This window comes from Macrotis lagotis, chromosome 7 (genome assembly GCF_037893015.1).
Source record: "Macrotis lagotis isolate mMagLag1 chromosome 7, bilby.v1.9.chrom.fasta, whole genome shotgun sequence".
NCBI classification, from domain to species: domain Eukaryota; kingdom Metazoa; phylum Chordata; class Mammalia; order Peramelemorphia; family Peramelidae; genus Macrotis; species Macrotis lagotis.
Window position 1 is genome coordinate 219602153 of NC_133664.1, and position 12220 is coordinate 219614372.

General features: G+C 35.2%; 1 protein-coding gene across 9 annotated transcripts in view; it reads left to right on the forward strand.

The window, feature by feature from the left end:
- The window catches only part of MICAL3 (microtubule associated monooxygenase, calponin and LIM domain containing 3), a 347386-nt gene that overhangs the window by 115915 nt on the left and 219251 nt on the right, over positions 1-12220 (forward strand). Inside the window, exon 1 of one of the 9 annotated variants that reach the window (XM_074194927.1) lies at positions 742-11298. The exons of 7 other annotated variants lie outside the window; for them this stretch is intronic. The gene's annotated coding sequence lies outside the window, so the exon portion shown is untranslated. Of the gene's footprint in view, positions 1-741; positions 11299-12220 lie in introns of those variants that run through there. One more of the 9 variants, XM_074194931.1, reaches the window with a different exon arrangement.

Here is a 12220-nt window from a genome sequence, read left to right on the forward strand (position 1 = left end):
TGTTTGCTTAGTCATCAGTGTGCATCTATTTTGTTTCCAATTCTTTGCTATCACAAAATGTACTGACAAAAACATTTTGCTATATATAGTCTTTTGTCTTAACAATGACTTCCTTGGGATATACTTAGTAATGGAGTCTCTAGTCCCAAGGATACAGGACATTTTAGTCACCTTCTTTGAATAATTCCAAATTGCTTTCCAAAAGGTTTTATTCATTCATGACTCTGCTGTGTGTTTCTCTCTTCCCAACTTTGACTATTCCCATCTTTTGGCATGACCTGTTCTTAATGAAACTATGTTGGCTCCTTGTGATTTCAGCTTCCTTTTCAGTATGTTAAAAAAAAAATCACTTTAATAATTTTCAAATAGAATTTTGCCAGGAATTTAAGTCAAACTCACTGGTCTAGTGTTGGCAGGTTCTATTCTCGCCCTATCCCTTGCCCTTTTGAAAAGAATGAGAGTCTTGTGGAACTCATTTTCTAAGATTTTTCCATAACTCATACTTTGGGATGTAGTTCATTTGGGTCTGGTGATTGGAGCTTGCTAACTGTGTGATCTTGGGCAAGTCACTTAACTATTTTTTGTTCCAGTTTCCTCATCTCTAAAATGCGTATAATATTTCTCTCTCATCACACTCAATTTGGATCAATGTACAACATGGAAACAAAGTAAAGACTGACAGATTGCTTTCTGTGGGGAGGGGGGGAGGGAAGTAAGATGGGGGAAAATTGTAAAACTCAAAATAAATAAAATCTTTAATAAAATGCATATAATAAAAAATACCTACCTCTTAGAGTTGTTGTGAAGATCAGATGAGATAACATTTATAAAGTGATTAGCATTGTGCTTGGTACAGAGTAAAATTAATAATTATATTAGTTACCAATAAATATAATAATTATTATGATTAATTGAAGTAATAATATATTATTAAGGGCAGCTATGCTATAGTATAAAATATTGCTCTAAAACTGTTTTCTGAAAAACTAGTCTTATAGAATCTGTCCTCTCTTCCTTCTAATTGGCATTTTTTTTTACCATGAGAGTTGTATTCTTGAAAATTAGTTATTCATCCTAAACTGCCTTTCACAGGGCTTAATCTATGGAATCCTACCTATCTTTTCTTTTAGTAATCTCATCTAGGCTCTAGGGTACAGATTAGATAGACTATGTTTGACTTTCTTTTTTTTTTTTTCAGTCACCTATTCTATCATGGTGTAGCTTTGCCTTAAGGTTCCCATTATTTCCACTCCAGCAACCAGTTTCTCCCTGGTTGATGAGAATCTGATCAAAATAGAAGTTACTGCTTTTGGCAGAGACAGTTCCCACAGATTTGTAGACAACTGAAGTTTTCCCTCCTCCCTCTCTAATTATATCAAGCCTCTATGTCATACTTGCCAACTATTCCCCAAATTCCTCTTCTATTTCTTCTTTATATTTAGGTGGTCTATGGTGTGTATATCTAAGATAACATCTCAACTTTTTCTGTCTCCACTTTTGGTCAACTATCTGATGAACCCCCTCTCTAATTCTTAGATTTCTTCACAAAAGCATAGCTTCACATTATGGAGTACTATCTCATTTCTTTTTTTTCTCTTCTACTTCCCCTTCTCTACCTTTTACCCTCATTGCTCCTTTGCTAATAGGACATACCCTATTAGCTCTAGTCTGATCATGAGTCTCTTCCTACTAAATCCAAGTTAAACATTTGAAGTCAAATTTGCTTCCTTGTATTAGGCCTTACCTATTCTTTACAACTTTTTCCTTCTGAATTTTTGTTTCCTATTAAAAATCTTGGAGGCTCCAGTGTAGTTCTTCCTATGTTGTATACACTATGATACAGTGCATAAATGGGCAATCTCTCTCTTTCTCTCCCTCCCTCTCTCCCTCTCTCTCCCTTCCTCTTTCTCTCCCTCCCTCCCTCTCTCTTTCTCTCTGTCTCTGTCTCTATCTTTGATCCTTAGTACCTTATTTAGTATTTTGCACATAGCTCATATTTAACAAATGTTTGCTAATTTAAGTAAATAACTCTTTGTGATTTCAAAAAAATTTTTTTTGTTCTAGTTATGTTACACCGAATCTTTGAATTCTGTGATATACCTCTACTTGAAAAGTATTGGTGAACTACCAATAAAAGTAATCCTGTAACATAAGCTTGAAAAGCCTAACTCTCTTCCTTGGCCTTTCACTAAAAAAGTTGTCAATACAATACTGTCCGAATGTCATAATTAAAAATGGTTGACATTAGGATTTGGATGAGTCAGGATAATCTAGTAGAAGGAGGACTGAGAGTCAGAAAGCCTGCTGATTTATTTTCTCAGCTTGGACAAAAGCTGTTTGACCCTAGAAAAGTCATTTAACTTCTCACCAAGTCCATTTTTAAAATGGGTTTAATCTTTCATTTCCTGCTTTATAGGGATGTTATAGGAAAAATGTAACACTTAAATGCTATATAAATATTAGTTATTCCCCACCCCCCCACAACAGATATCCAGAAGGATAATATATCCCAGGATGTTCACAATATTTTTAGCCATTCTTTATTGTGGCAAGTAACTGGAAATAAATCCTGTATCTATCAATTGAGGATTGGACATAAAAATCTATAGTTTATGAATGAAAGGTGAAAGGAATCTTTTTATACAGTCTTTTTTAAAGAGACAGTTTGAAGAATATGACATTATAAGATTTATAGAAACTGGGAAAGCATGAATGAGGTAGAACCAAAATACAATATAAATAGTATGTGATGAAGTGATGGCAAGATGAAGGATAACTCTGAGTCACTGAACAAACATGAAGCATATTTTGAGGCAAGAGAGGGAAGGATGGACATAGTCCATAGTCCAGATCACATTTTGGTTTTTTTGCTAAAAATTTTGTTCCAAGGGAAAGAGTTCGTGGTAGGAAGGGGAATATTGGAGGGGATGTCATTGCAATGATTGTGACATAAAGAAAAAGACATCAATAAAGAATTATAAGATACCATCATTGGGAGTAGAGAAGAAAGAGCCAAGAAAGTGTTTTGGGAAAATTTGCTGATTGGGAGGTGGCTTTTTGGGAGATCAGGGATGGTGTCAGCCAAAGAGGCGGAAGTAAATTTCATATTCATGACATTATTTCATGTAATGTATGTAGGAACAATGTTAGGAACGAATGATAGGTCAAATAAGGTTACATTGAGTTTGGTTATAATGAATTAAGGAGATTATCAGGCAGCAACACTGGGAATCATTATGTGGAATATACTTTGTATAAAGTCCCAAGGTGACCATTTTTTTTCCTTTGTTTTTTTTTTCCAAGGTGACCACTTTGAAGGATTTTACTTGCTTGGATGTGTAAGGCCCATTTCTTTTTAGAAAACAGGATCATTTTTTAGTCATACTTTTATACCTCATAACAATTTCATCCACATCCACTTCTACTGTGCAGTTTAAGACCAACCTAGTACTTCAGTGATATCGTTAACACCCTTGCCTGCTTATATTTGCAATCAAATCCCAATTTTGAGGACCAAGTTGAATTTATAAATTAATTGAGAGTTTAAAGTTTGGGGTCATTTAACTCAGATACTTCTGATTCCTCAGCTGGTACTCTACTTACTGCACCATCTAGCTTCCATATTCTTTATCTATTTTTAAAATATATTTTCCCAGTTTGCAAGTGCTTACCAAGCAGTAATCATCAGTTAATTTCTGATCTTTTAGCTTGATATTTTCTTTGCTTTCCAAACTAATGTTGTCTGGCAATTAATGGAGAGCCAGTTTTGTCCTTGACTTTATTCTCATTCAGGCTGTCCAGGGGAGATAGTCTTCTGGTAGACATTCTCCAGTCAGGTGTTTAGACCCTGAAAAGGAGAGAGAATGACTCCTTATCTAGGTCTGTATCCTTTATTTCTTTTCCTATTGTATTTTAATTTTTTCTCCTTAGGATGATTTTGGGGTTATTAAGCACTCATTGGTGGTACCTGGTAGCCAGGAGCTCATGCCAGACCTTATCTGCCCAAAATCTTTTGTCAACACTAGGCAGACACTGCAGAAGATGAGTGGGTACCCACATGCATCTTTAATTGCCACACTCTTCCATCCACTTTCTAACTTCAGTCCATTCCTGCATTTCATATCAATAGCCATACCTATGCAGGCTATAGCATCTGTTTCTGACTGATATGGGCTGTTTTTTAACCAGTTGTTATTTTTCATACAAGACTTGACATTTGTTTAATGTGACTCTCTGTACCTAGTTTGAAACTAGAAACTAGAATGCAGATGTCAATGTTCTGGGGACTGAGCAAGAATGAGAAGAGTAGGAAATTTTCAAGTTGAACTAGAAAAGTATGAATATCTCTCTGAGAACCTCTGAATTTTAGTATTCACTTTATCTATGGACTAATCACTTACTTAGGAATGTATTTCTCAAGAGGAGTAAGTGTTATCCATTTCTCTGATAAGATGTACTAGGAAGACGAACTGCTTAATGGGTACCTAGGGGAAAAACAGTTTCTGCATAAGAAGTCTTTCTAAATACTAATTTATAATAGTTGGTTGCTAAAATATCATTAGAAAACATTTTCCCCTTATTTCTGCCTTCCTGTGATTTTAGCAAGAGGAGATGATGACAAAAACAATATTGATGAATGAATAAGTAAATAAAATATTAAATATGAATTTTTAAAATTATTATAAGATATAGTAACACTAAATTAAAATAAAAAAGGAGTACCTTGGGAAAAGAGTTTTGGGGCCAAGACCCTAATCATTAAGCAACTCTAAAGAAATAGTAAAGGGACCACTGGTTTTAGAGCTGAGAATCTGAGTTCAAATCCTACTTCTGACACTTGTTCTCTAAGTCATTTTAGGTAAATCCTTTTCTTAAAATAGGAGGGTTGGATTAGATGACTTTCAAAGCCCCTTCCAACTCTAGTCCTATTATCCAATGAGCTCAAGCCCCAGGAACTCAGGAAACCTGGGTTTATGTCCCACTCATCTCTGTTTACATATTGGGTATGTATCACCAGGGGCAAGATCCTCAGCTGACCCCTCAAGACTCTGGTAGAGGGAGTGGGAAATTGTCAATTTGCACAAGTATTTATTAACCATTATGTCAAGAACTATGCTCCATTGAGGATTCAAAAACAAAAACATTCTTGTCCCTCTAGGAGCTTACATTCTATCGGGAACAACAATGTATGCATAAAAAAATTAAATAAAAATATAGTCAAAGTCAGGGATGACCCAGCTAGGGAGATCAGGTTTCCTCTTGGAAGGTAGCACTTGACCTGACCTTTGAAGAATAATTGGTCAAAGGATATGAACAAACAGTTCTCAGAAGAATTTTAAATAAGAACAATATGAAAGACCACTTGCATTTACTTTTAATAAGAAAGCAAAATTAAAACAACTCAGGGTTTTCATCTAACACTCAGAAAATGGGCAAAGATGATAAAAGATGGAATAGTGTTATAAAGATTATGGAAATCTAGGCATACTAATCTATTATTTATAAAGCTGTTAATTTGTCTAACAAGTCTGGAAAATAGAATTTGCTAGATTAAAGATGTCCTTGTCTTTTGGTCCAAAGACTGGCATTATCTCAAGGAAATCAAAGATAAAGGTTCAAAGTAAACTGAAATGTTTATAGCTTCAGTTTTTTCAGTAACAAAGAACTGGAAATAGTAGATGTCCTTTGCCTATTTGAAAGGCTAAAGAAATTATAGCATGTGAATTTGATCGAATGTTGTTCTATGAAATGAATTATGAAAACTAGAGAGAAGCGTAAGAAAACTTATATTAACTGATGCAAGGTGAAATGAGTAGAACTAGGAGAATTATACATACAGTCATATGAAAATAAAATGGAAATTGATTGCAATGTAATTTGAGATTAACCTGTCCTATTGAAAATTTCATAAGAGAAAACATCTCCTTAGCTTCTTTGTAAAAGTGGGTGACTATAGTGTGATGATGTATTATCAGTTTGTCACTTTTACCTTAAAGGTATAGATTTGTTGATTTAAAGAAAAAAAATTTGTTATATAGTGTACCACAATAGCCACTTCTTTCAAAAAAGTTGAGGAAATATCTTTATGTAAGAAAAAAATGTATAACATTTGGTTTTTATGACTATGTGAAATAATTTCTTAAGAAACCAGAGAAATTAAGTGGAGAAAATTATGGTGTATATAATTTTTCAGAGCTTGTTTTATGAATATTTCTTGGTGAAATGCATAATTTCCCCCCCTCCTATATTTGAATCTAAAATTCTTCTAATGTGCCTATATTGTATTGTACATCCCTTCTTATACCACTTTTTTTCCTTGCTTCATGACTTTAGGGATCCAGGTTGTTGAAGCCAAGCAGTTGAACCTCTTAGATGAGACAGACAAATTTATGTGCTTATCCATTTGGTAAATCCTTTACCATTCACTTATTTAGTAAGCACATATTATATGCTCAGAATACAAAGACAAAAATTAAACTTCTTTCTGTCAAAGCAGATAAGATATACATAAATAAACATATGCATACTTTATAAAAATAAATGCAAGGGGGGGACTAGGTGGCACAATGGATAGAGCACCAGCCTTGGAGTCTGGAGTCTGGAGTCTGGAGTACCTGAGTTCAAATCCATCTGGCCTCAGACACTTAATAATTACCTAGCTTTGTGGCCTTGGGCAAGCCTCTTAACCCCATTTGCCTTACAAAAACCTAACTAACTAACCAAATAACTAAATAAATGCAAGGTTGTTGGAGACAGTGAATAGAGAATGTAGAATATTCTTGAAGTGAAGCTTAAAGGGAATAAAGGATTCTTAAGAGTCAAAGATGAGGAAAAAATACATTCCAGGTTTGGGGGACAGATAATTCAAAGATACAAAGCCAGTTAGTTTGGCTAGACTGAAGAGCAGAAATTTAAAAATGTGTAAGTAGGTTGGCTATTATAATGGAATAAAGACCCCTGGTAAAATATTATCTAGACAGTAGTTCATTTAGCAATGCATACAACTGCATTAAAAAAATGGGTGCAATGCCCTTGGCTAGTGCAAGAACCCAGAATCTTTGTTTCTACCTAGTTTTTGTTCCATCATTTCAGTTTTGTCCAGTTCTTTGTGACTCCATTTCGAGTTTTCATTGCAAAGAAAGAAATGGCTTGGCTTTTCCTTCTGTAGCTCATTTTACAGATGAGGAAACTGAGGCAAGATAGGATAAAGTGACTTGTCAATGTCTGAGGCTAGATCTGAACTAAGGTCTTCTTGACTCCAAGTCTAGTACTCTATACACTTTATCACTTAACTGCCTTCTACAATTTATGTATAGTTAAAGAAATGAAAAACAGGATGTAGGGATTGAGTCATCTTGTTCCTTATTGGTAAAGAAAACTGGAAAGACACTGACAGGAAAGGAAGGTGGTAGTAGTCTTGTGACGTTTCCATGAACAGGTAACTTATAAGAAGTTAGAACTGTGTGGAGGGCAGCTAAATGGCAAAGTGGCAGATAAAGGCAAAATGGAATTACTCGTGTTATTTTTTTTTAATATTTCCCACTTTTATCCTCAGTATATCCCAGGATCACTTATTAAACACTTAAAAACTAATTAAACATTATATCATGGATTTCTTGGCAGAATGAAAGTCTACCTCAAGGGACATCAAGAGGGGTGAGGCAAGAAGAACTTTTGGTCACTAGGGATAGGCAGCAATTTATGCATATGCAAAGAATCACATAAAGTACAAGCAGAAAAAGCAAAACTCTATAAAATGTTCTACTCAGTACCTCCTAATTTATATGAAACAATCAGGATATGGGATCCCACTAGGAGGAACAGGTTGCTAATGTAGGATTTCTCAGTTTCTTACTAGAATGGGTGATGTCCCATTTGATTTTATACTGCCCCACCCACAGTTTTCTTCCATGAAGAGTTAACTTTTGATTAGAAAGATAGAGACCATATGATGGTCTTCTGCATAAATTCTATGACCACACCATGATTGCCATTCAAGAGCCTCTGATATAAGCCATAACGGGATGACACACTTAGCTCAGAGTTTATAGCCCACATACTGCAAAGTTCCATACTATTCACAGGGTATTAGAGGTAGAATCAGAATTAACCAGGTGTCAGATTTCCTGTTCAGAAAGGAAATAGCACAATGGAAGATCCTACAGGAGGATCCTACTATTGCCTATGCAAGGTCATCCCCTCAACTTAACCCAAGCACAGGCATCCACTGCTAGCATTTCTCAGATTACACTCCCTTTAGGCAGCACTTGGCATTCCCCTTGAATGGTGGAATAATAAAAATAATAGAATAATATTAAAATATAGTTTCACAAGATTTTACCTCAAAAGCAGATTTCACTAATCACATTTTAGGGCTAGGTTATTATTTTTCTCATCTTGTAGTAACAGTTGATAATGAACACATTTAAGGGCATCTTATTTACCTTTCATTCATAGTTTAAGAATAATTGTATTTTGGAGTTTTATTCTTGCAGTGAATGCATGATAGTTGATTCTAAACTCCAGAACAGCTCTGGTTCTTTGAAATTACCAAACTAAGGGAAAATGAAATCTTTGACTTTAGAATCTGTTGTTACTAAGTAGGCTCAAAGGTGTGACTTTAGTATGGACGGTTCATTAACAGATATCTAACAATTTCCAAATCTTTGCAATAAAACTCATTGTTACTAGCAAACTTGTAAATCTCCTTTGGGCATGATCCTAGTTTCTTAAACTTCAGTACTTTAAAATTTTATCATATGCTGTCAATAGGACTGAAAAGATTTTATGACCTGCCCAGCATCCAGATTAAAAGAGAAAATTACTTTTCTATCAGTATTTTGTAATCTTTTTTTAGATTATTTTTTTGCAAGGCAATAAGGTTAAGTGGCTTGCCCAAGGTCACACAGCTAGGTAAAGTGTTTAAGGCCGGATTTGAACTCAGGTACTCCTGACTCCAGGGCTGGTGCTCTATCCACTGGGCCACTTAGCTGCCCCAGTATTTTGAATACAATAGTTTTCCAAATTTCTCAATATAAGAAAATAATTTAGAAACCCAATAATATGTAAAATGTCATTCAAAACATGAAACAAAACTTATTAGCATCAAGTCACATCAATACAGTTGAATATTTCCAAATTATCACAGGAAATCATTTATGTCACTTTCGGCATTCTATATTGATTGTATTCAAGACCAATATAGAATTTCTTGCATTTACTTACAATTGCATAATGCTTTTGGTTCCTTCAAAATCATTCAGCAAATCATATCAATTTCTTTTTGTTCTAGTCAACCTCTCCCAGATACTTTTAAGAGGGTGTATAAAATGCATGCCTTAAATTTCCCCTGGGAATTTACTATTCTCTACAGTTTTAACCCTGGGAAACCCTCAGTCTCACTATCCCCTTGCTTTGGAATTCATGAAGTTCTAAGGATTACACCTTTAAAATGGTCCTCCAAGGTTAGTATGCCACTCAAATATTTTCATACTGCAAACCTACAAACATACAAACAAAAAACACAACTATATTCAAACCACAATTTGAAGATTCACAGTAGAGACATTACATAGCCTTTAATGAGTTAACAATGTTATGAATTTCTGTAGTAGAAAAGATTACTTTCCCTCTTATGACTTTATCTTTGCAATCTTCAGTCTGACTAGGGTTAGAAATATAGAGAGAAAATATTATTTTTCTGAAGACTTAAAAAAACTTTAGAAAGGTTTTCATTCCTTACATTCCTTCTTTTGACTGATCAGACTACTGGAAGCAATTAGTTTGATTTACCAATACAGATAATATGTTAAAATACATAGAAGCACTTGCTGGCAAGGGTTTCCTTCTTAATTTCCACTGAAAATTTAATCAAAAAAGGCAATGCATGTCATTTTCTAAAAGCAGTCTCAAAACTTTAGGCCAATTTTGGGACTCAGTGAGATTCTTAGATATCTTAGATCAATCTCCGTCCAAATGGGAAGCTTCTAGATTCTAAACCAGTAAGAACTTACCTAATGGATGTCCATCTGCTTACTAGAACTATCCTTGTTGCCTTCTCAGTGACCACTCACCTCTAAGAAGTTAGCCATCTGGATATGGTAGGATTTGAAGATCAGGGACAGGTTGTTCTTTGTCAAGGAAATTTGGAAGAAAACTATATTTGAGAGGGAAGATAATGAGGTCTATGAAACATATAGCAAATTATACACGAGGACAAGTGAGCAAGGGCCCGATTTCTCTAGCCTGTGGTCTCTGCATAGGACTTAGGGGAGAGATATTTAGTAATTATTAACTGATGCTGAGCATTTAGGAAATTTAGGGTCCAGGAACCCAACCAAATCTAAAATGATAATTCTTATTCCCTCTCAGGCCTTAAAAGTTTGCATGTGATTCTCCCCAGACCTAGTTCCTCTGGTTGGCAGTACTTACTTTTTATTTCTTTTACTATGAACTCTGTATTTTGCCCTGGATTCTGGTTTTCTGTGTACCGATCTCTCTACCAATAGGTTGTAGGCTGTATGAGATTAGGGATCAAGTATGCACAAATGACTCAGATTACAAGTCACACTGCTTTTAGACATCACCATTTTGTTAGCTTCCCTGTATCCAGACTTTGCTTTTGTCAGCCTTATGCTCAGGCTGAGCAGACTTTCCTTTCTATACTTGATTCTCATATATAAAATAGAATTAAATTAATACTTGTAGTTTCTAACAGTGGAGTTATAAGGAAAGTGCTTTGTAAAATGTTATCAGTGTGACACATTTCAAATAAATTCTAAGCATCTTGAAGGCATGAGTTCTGTGTTATTGCATCACTGTCTCTCCACTGTCTAGTATTGTAACTTTTAATTAAATTCAACAAACATTTATTATTGCACATAGTAATCACTTAATGTTTAGTAAAGAACTAAGAAGATAGAAAATAAGAAGGAGGATTAGATTTAATTCTACATCTTCTGGTTAGTAGTCAATAGTGTAAGGAGGGTGGTGTGGCTGGTGATATTTATAGTTGTATCTCCTCCTCTGAATCATAAGGCAAAGCCTTGGATGTTTCCATTCAGAATTCCCTGATGACTTGGAGAGAATGGGCAACCCATCCACCTTTCCTGTAGATCACAAGACTACATGTGAACACCAGAGAAAGAGACTGGCCTGTCTGACATGACTTTTCTTTGACTCTCTTTTTTTCGTAGAGGTAAGCAGATTGAAGTTTTGTCAAGGACCTTTTTAAGTCCAGAGCAAGGCTCTGCTCACAAAATACCATCTGAAGATTATGTATATGGCACCAGGCAGCATGTGAGTCCTTTTGGTCTGGTGTACACAGTACACATTACTTTGAGTTTGGCAATGCCAGTTCTACTACATACACTGAAGGGTCAGATTACAGTTCCTGTGGGAACTGTGACCTTTGAATTTCTTGGCATATGTGTGGAATTTCAGTTACTCAATACTAACAACTGGGACTTTTTCCCCCCCTCTTCCCTTTTTGGTATTTAATTTTTATCTCTCTAAATGAGATCTATTGGTTTTCTTTTTTTTGCCATAAAACAGATGGCTTTCATTTGCTTTCGCTTGCTTGATAGAAGGCAGTGTAATCTGCTGTGGCCTCTTGAATGGACTAACTGCTCTGAATCTCAGGGTGGTGGAAGGATTTTTGTTATCCTTTAATCAAGGGGAAGTGCCTATTTTGGCCTGCAGTACAATGGAAAAAGTACTGGTTTTAGAGGACCTGGGCTTGAATTTGTGACCTGAATTGGTCATATTCCTTATGAGGTGAAGGGAATGAATGACCTCAAAGATTCCTTTCCAGCTCTAAATCTATGAGGGAAGATGCCCCCCATTTTGTTGAAATGGAAATTATTAGTACCCTAGTTAACTCATTACTACCTAAACTCAAACTCTGTTATGGTTGCTCTCCTTGTTCCAGCTGTTGGTAGTATCAAACTCTACTTCCCCTATTTAGACCTTTTTCATTAAGGTAACTTAGAATTCTCCAGAGTTAGGAGAGTCTTTCTCCCAGGTTTATTGAATAGCTGTTATTTTTTTTTCTTTACCTTTTTTTTTTAACCTTTTCATGTGTCTCTTGAGTCTCCTGTTTGAAGTCCAAATTTTCTATTAAGCTCTGGTCTTTTCATCAGGAAAAGTTGGAAGTCTCCTATTTCATTAAATGTCCATCTTTTCCCCCTGGAAGAGGAGGCTCGGTTTTACTGAATAGTGA